The sequence below is a fragment of the Miniopterus natalensis genome, chromosome 3, assembly GCF_054644295.1.
Source record: "Miniopterus natalensis isolate mMinNat1 chromosome 3, mMinNat1.hap1, whole genome shotgun sequence".
In the NCBI taxonomy this organism is placed as follows: domain Eukaryota; kingdom Metazoa; phylum Chordata; class Mammalia; order Chiroptera; family Miniopteridae; genus Miniopterus; species Miniopterus natalensis.
In genome coordinates this window covers 86,243,982-86,250,965 of record NC_142083.1, presented here as the reverse complement: position 1 = coordinate 86,250,965, position 6,984 = coordinate 86,243,982, and the positions used below count along the sequence as shown (strand labels likewise).

At 54.6% G+C, this 6,984-nt stretch overlaps 1 long non-coding RNA gene across 1 annotated transcript; it reads right to left on the bottom strand.

The window, feature by feature from the left end:
* Positions 1–3,440: 3,440 nt before the first annotated feature.
* LOC107525440 (uncharacterized) lies at positions 3,441–5,015 on the bottom strand. The gene is made up of 3 exons (XR_001602056.1): positions 4,806–5,015; positions 3,634–3,804; positions 3,441–3,509 (listed from the first exon to the last, which is right to left on the bottom strand). It is a non-coding gene; the product is annotated as an uncharacterized LOC107525440 (long non-coding RNA).
* Between the last annotated feature and the right edge of the window lie 1,969 nt (positions 5,016–6,984).

Genomic DNA, 6,984 nt, shown 5'->3' with positions numbered 1-6,984 from the left:
CGCAGGCTCACTTGCAATGCTGATTGTTATAAGCCACTGAGTTTTGGGACATTTGGGACATAGTAGTAGCTGACTGAACGCAGTCCCCTACCCAACAGCCTGCACCAGTCTCAGGTCCTTCACACTCAGTTACCCAGGCCCCCATGGGTGCCCCACCCCACCCCACCCCACCCCACCTGGACCACAGTGAGCTGTCCTATGCTCTCATTACACCCTGGGCATGACACAGGTGGTACCCATAGCAGAGGCCTCAGTGGCCAGTGTCCTGGTCCTAGATTTTCTCCCTTCATCCCTCAGGCCAGTCCAGCTGCCCTGACCTCCATCCCCACTTGCCCCCATCCTGTGTTGCCCTCAATTGGTCCAGCCTTCCCAGACTCCCAAGCAGGAGTCCACCTAAGACACACACCCCGCCAATTGCAGACCACAGCCACCTCAGCAGCCTCTGAGCTCTCTGGAAGGGCTGCCACTGTCCTTCCCAGGAGCTGTGCCCAGCTGTGGCACCAGCTGCTTCCTGAGGCATCTGGTCATCAGTCCAGGAACACTGACCACACCCGTGCACCCCATGTGCAGAGCCATACCCCTCCCTTCCTCCACCCTCTGACCTGTTAACTCCATGCTCTGCAGCCTCACAGCGGGGTCCTCAGGCCCCTCAGCCCACCCACATGCACGCACACACACGTGCACACTGCCTTGGCGTGCTGAGGGTCGGCTCATTTCCTCTGCCTCGCGGGGCACATGTGTGGCAACCACGACCTGGGGGAACTCTACCAGGCCACCCAGCAAGCCATGCCCTGGGGCCGGGGTCTGCACTGTGTCTTCCACTCAGCAGGCCAGCTGCGCAGGCTCTGCTCTGTGTAAGGGGCGCCTCAGACAGAAACTGACAGCCTGTGAGCTGCACAGCCCCTTCCAAGGGGCCCGATTCCTGGAGGAGAGCAGAGTTCGCAGGTCCCATCGTGAGGCCACTGTGGGGAGCCCTATGGGATGGCACTCACCTCCCCCGCCAACCTGCGGTCAGTCAGCTTCTGCTCCAAAGCCTCCTGGGGACACTCAGAGTTGCCAGACCTTCCACGCCCTGGAACCCTCTTCCTATTTTATCACACTCAGGGTAAAACCCAACTCCTCACTGGGGGTGAGGCCCTATGTGACCCAGGCCCCCCTCCACTCCTCCCTCAGCACCCTCCAGCCCACCGGGCTCATTCCCACGTCAGGGCCTTGGCATCTGCTGTGCCTTCTCCCTGCAATGCCTCTCCTCAGATCTTCACCACAGCCAGCTCCTCGTCATTCTAGGGCTCTGCTTCAGTGTCACCTCAGAGAGGCCTTTCCACCTAAAGGGGCCCTGCACCCCGAAATCATACCAGTTGTTTTTATAGCCCTGCTCACTCTTGGAAACTGCACACCGACATTACCTTGTTCACGTGCATGTCCCTGCTCACTGCTGTCTCCGTGAGGGCAGGGACCTGGGCCATCTTATTTCCAGATGGATCCTGAGTGCCTGGACTGTGCCTAGGTGCTCATGATAATTCGCCAAGCGAGTGAATGAAAGGGCCGCCCTGCCAGCAGCCTGTGGGACACTGACCCTGCAGGCTGAGGCTTGGGGACGGCCCAGAAAGGCTCCCGTTGAGGGCCACCTCCTGGCTGTCCCACAGCGTCGCCTGGTGCAGGATGTGGTGCCACAGACTCCCTTGCTGTACAAGGTCAGCAGGACCAGTCCCCCAGGAAGGTAGCTGAGCAGGAAGACAAAGGCGGAGCTGGGGAGCTGGGGACGCTGGCCACACTCCTGCTGGGGTAGGAAAGGAGAGCAGCTTTCAGAATAGGAACCATAAGGTCATTTGTGAAGCATTAAGTTTACTGAGCTGTTATAGACACAGACAAACGGATGTTTCTAGGGATGGACAGATAACGTAAAGGAGGGGAATGCAGGGATGGAAAGGGTGTTACAAACAGGAGACTGCATGGCACTGTAAAGAGGACAGCAGACTCTCAGCTCCACTTCCAAGCTGTGTGGCTTTGGGGCAGTTTCCTAACCTCTCTGAGCCTCAGTTTTGTTGTTTGTAAAATGGTGTAAAAATAATGGGAGTGGTATGCTCAGCCCAGGGCTAGACCACGTAGAAGCTGCTGCAGTTGGTAGTAGGATTTCCCAAACGGTTAGTGAGCAGATATTATGTTCCTGACCCAGTGCTGAGTGTTGGGGTGCAAAGACAACCAAGACTGGTCCTGGTCCTTCAGGGGTTCTGAGGCTGGTGGGGAGAGAGTCAGAGACATAAAATGGTGGGACAAGGTGACAAGGGTGGCCACAAAAGATATTCAAGTTGGTGAACAAAATAGGGAAGGGCATTCTAAGCAGAAGGAACAGCCTGTGCGAAGGCTCAGGGAGGGACACTCTCCCTGCTGGTGGTTGCCACAGTTGGAGGGTGCCTCAAGGGCACTACAGGGGGACTTCGGGAGGTCGGGGGTGAAGGAGGGGAGTTTCTTCTTAAATGTCTTTAAAACCCATGGCTACTACCCCCGCCTTGGGGGTAATTCTCACCCTGCTCACTGTGGCAGATTCTTCACTGGTGTCTCTGCTGCCCCTGCAGGTCCCTCCCCACACAGCAGGCAGGGTCACCTGAAATCATCATTTGGATCATGTCCCCTAAAACTTCCAATTTCAGAGACAATAAAATCCAGACTCCTCCCTGTGGCCTGGCATGCCCTGTACCATTACACCCCCACGACCACCTACTGTTTCTCTCATCTGATCTGCTCCAGCGAGTGGCCATTCCTCAATTGTGCCAAACTCATTCCTGCCCCAGGCCCTTTGCACGTTTTGTTCTCTCTGCCTGGAATGCCTTCCACCAGATTTTCAAATGGCTGACATTGCTGGTCATCCTGGGCTAGCTCAAATGTCACCTCCCTAGTGGGGCCATTTATGGCCACCTAATTTAAATAATTCCCCAGTCACTCCCACTCATAGCACCCATTTTGTTGTCTCTATAGTATGTATCACCATCTGATATATTTTCTTATTTATGTGACTTTTTGAGTCAATTTCCCCACTAGACTGTACACTTGATGAGAGGAAGGACTCATCAGTCCTGTTCTAGGCAATAGCCCAGTTTCTGGAATGACACCTGGCCTGGCACCTAGTAGATGCTCAATGAATAATGTAGAAGGAAGGGGGGGGGAAGGACATGGAGACCAATTCTTGCTGCAGCCAATTTTGCCCATTTCACAGCCCAGCCTGCACTGGGTCACCCTGGAACCAGGACCGTTCATCTTTTCTCAAAGGGCTCCCAGGAACTTCGTGGCCTGCCCTGGCCCTGGCCCTGGCCCTGGCCATCCTGCTCGCCCCTGGGGGAAGGCCTGCTCCAGCTTGATGACATTAGTGGGACTGACCTTAGCAGCCACTAGCCTGGTGCTGATGTGGAAATGACGCTCCTCCAGGCCCAATACGAATGTGCTCTCAGCCTCACCCTCAGAGCACAGTAGTTGCGTCAGAAGAAAAGCAAGTGAAAGACCTCATCCAGTCCCTGATGGAACATTCAGGAAGATGACGCTCTGGGCTGTAGGCACTGCCTCCCAAATCTCCGGGCCTGACAGACCCATAGCTCCCCGGATGAAATGACGGTCCCCAGGCGTGGCCATGACACTAACCTCCCATGCCCTTCATGCTGTAACACTGACTTGAAGATAGCTACTGGCCTGGGGCGAGCGGGCAAGAATTCTAGTCGCACAAGCATGTGGACAGGAGCAGGCAGAGCAGCACAGAGCATGGCGTATAGTCACTGCGTCAACAGGCCAGGGCTCCAGTTCTGGCTCTGCCACCTAGGGGTGAATGACCTCCAGTTAATTCCTTAACCAGCCGAGCCTCCACTTTCTCACCTGATAAGCTGGGGTTGATACCTACTTTATTAATGTGCTGATGTGAAAACTATGAAATAATGTTCCAGGCTGAAGAGCAGAATTACTTAGGGCACTTGCTAAAAATAGATTCTGGGCCCCCACCCAGAGCTGTGAAAACAGAACCTCTGGGGACAAAGAGGAGAATTGGCTTTTTTTTTTTTTAATTCTCACCTGAGGGCATTTTTTCCATGGCTTTTCAGAGAGAGTGGGAGAGAGTGGGAGAGGGCGAGAACTGGCATTTTTAAGAGTTCCCAGAGCATCATTAACTTAGTGGTGCCCCTGTTAAAATGTTCCATCCAAATCTCGTCTTAAGCAGACAATCTGACAAATCCAAATGGAGGCTGCTTTGCAAAACTGCCTGGATACTTCAAAGTTGTCAATGCCACAATTTTTCTTTAAGGTAGTTAATGACAATTAAATGTTTAGGGGGGGCGTATATCAATATCTGTAACTTACTTTGAAATGCATCAAATATTAAGCTGGGTGCCCTGCTGGTGCGGCTCAGTTGGTTGGGCATTGTCCTGTGCACCAAGAGGTCACTGGTTCGATTCCCGGTCAGGGCACATGCCTGGGTAGCAGGCTCCATCCCCAGTGGGGGGCATGCAGGTGGCAGCCGACTCATGTTTCTCTCTCTCTCTCTCTCCTCCCTTCCTCTCTTAAAAAAATCAATCAATATATATTTTAAAAAATTAAGCTGGATGGGGAGCTATGTGATAAAGCAAGTGGAAGAAAATATGACTGAGAAGATCTAGGCAGTGGGGATGTAGGTGTTCACAAGAAAATTATTTAAATAAAGTTTTATTGGACCACAGCCCTGCTCGCTTATTAACATATTATCTGCGGCTGGATTTTTTTGGTTTTTTGCACCATGGCATTGAGTAGTTGCGACAGACCATATCCAGTGTAAAGAATAAAATACTTACTATCAGGCCCTTCACAGTCAAGTTTGCAGACCTCTGCTCTAGATCGAGAAACTAGAGACATGGCAGCCAGTATCCAGGGCGATCCTGGGTTGCGCCTTGGATTTAAGACAAACAAAACAGCTTGAGAGAACATAATTGGGATAAGTGTGCAGAGTTATCATGGAGGGTACAATAGTGTTACATCACATGTAAACTTTCCTGACTTTTATACTTATATTGTGTTATATAAGAAACATCCTTGTTATAGGAAACATTCTCTGAAGCATTGAGGACAGAGGTAAAATGTGTCCAGAAATATCTCTGTATCAATGCTCAATGATACAGAAAAAAGTGTGTGTGTGAGTATACAAATGCATATAACATATATAAGTTTAACAGAAAGACATAGCAAGATATCAGCAATTGGTGAATGTTCACTGTCTTATAATAACTTTTCTACAGGTTGGAAATTATTCAAAATAAAGACAGGGAAACCAAGAGGTTCCCTGAGTGAGTGTGCAGGTGGGTTGAGCCTGGAACGCAGAGAAGTCATGTGTGAACGTGCTGGTAGGGGCCTGGCACACAGTAGGCACTCTGCAAACAGAGGAGGCCTGGGTCAGGGAGGGCATTTGACAAACCTGCGAGGCTGGGGGGGGTAATGAGTGACCAGTCGGCAAGTGTCATCACTCACTCGCCCATGCAGTCATTCATTCTTTCACTAGGCATGTTTCACGGAGCCCCTACAGTGCTGGGCCCGGGGCCTGGGTCTGGGCCCATCCTCCAGCGGCTCCTGATTTGGGGAAGAGGGCAGACAGGGAAAGAGACAACGGCAACACAGACAGAGGAGGAACCCCATCCTGCGCCTCTGGGGCCCTGCCTTCTGCCCCCAGGAACCCCGATGCCGCACCAGGGGAGATGCGTGACTGAGGGATGTCCTGGGGGTTCCAGAGGCCAGGTGGGAATGGGATTCATGGACGAGGGCAGGATGATACTCAGAGACCCCGGGCCACGGGAAGGCGTGGGACACCTGGGAGGCGGTGCTGGCTTAGCTCACAGGCCCGTGTCATCTGATCCAGCGCCGGAAGAGTGCCAGGCCGAGCGAGGCGGCGCCAGGCGCCAGGCACCGGGCAGCGGGCCTCGCCCGGCTCCCGAGGGTCCTGCGGGCCTGGCCGGGGGCCGCAGGGGCTGCCCAGGAATGTAAACCTGGGCATGTTTGGGAAAGCTGGAGCCAGGGGTTTCCGAGGGCGGCCCGGTGGGGCTTGCTGGAGGCCCACAGACAGATGTGGACGTGTTAACGGTCCCCAGCGGGCCCGGCCTGCGCTGCCCCGGCCCGCCTCGGGCAGGGCATCTGGAACCAGTTAGGAGCCCAGGACAGCCGGGCATGGTTACCTTGGCTGAGGCTGAGGCCCTCTGGGCAGCGACCTGGGAGGGCGGGAGGCTCTGCCGCCTGAGGGCTGCAGCTCTTTGCTGGAAGGAAGGAAAAGAGAGTGCGAGAGGCCTGGCAGGAGGACACCCTGCTCGGGGCCCAGGGCCGGGTAGACCAGGCCAACCTGCCCAACAGAGGTCAGACACCCAGGAGCACATCAGCAGCCCAACCAAGGGCCCTTTAACACCCAGAGGCCGGAGGGCCGTGCAGTGCAGTGGTTAGGGCTGGAGCCCGGCATCAGGCTCCATTTGAATCCCTGCTCAGCCCCTGCCCAGTTCAGGCACATTGGACAAGTCCCCCAGTTGCCAAGGCTTCCGCTTCAGTGTAGGGCTATAGGGTGCTGGGCGGCATGTCTTCTGTGGGCCTCACCCTGCAGCCCTGTTCACACTGTTCACACAGTTCCCACCTTGCCCCTCCGGGCCAGGGTGCAAACAGCTGCCCACTGTTGCCAGCGCCGGGTGCTGCCCCATCCCTGCAACTCCTGTACACCAGGGTGTGTCAGCCTCAGCACGACTGACAACTGGGCCACATAACTGATTGCTACGAGCTGATGTGTGCACTGTGGGAGGTACAGCAGCATCCCTGGCCCCTCCCACCAGAAGCCAGCAGCACCCTCTCCCCAGCTATAACCACCAGAAATTTCCCCAACCATTGCCAAACGCCCCCTAGGTGGGTAAACTCGCCCCTAGGTGAGAACCACTGGCCTACTCTGTTAGCAGGTGGCTTACCCATTTCCTGCAATGACCTGGTACAAGTGCCAGAGCCTAGCTGGTG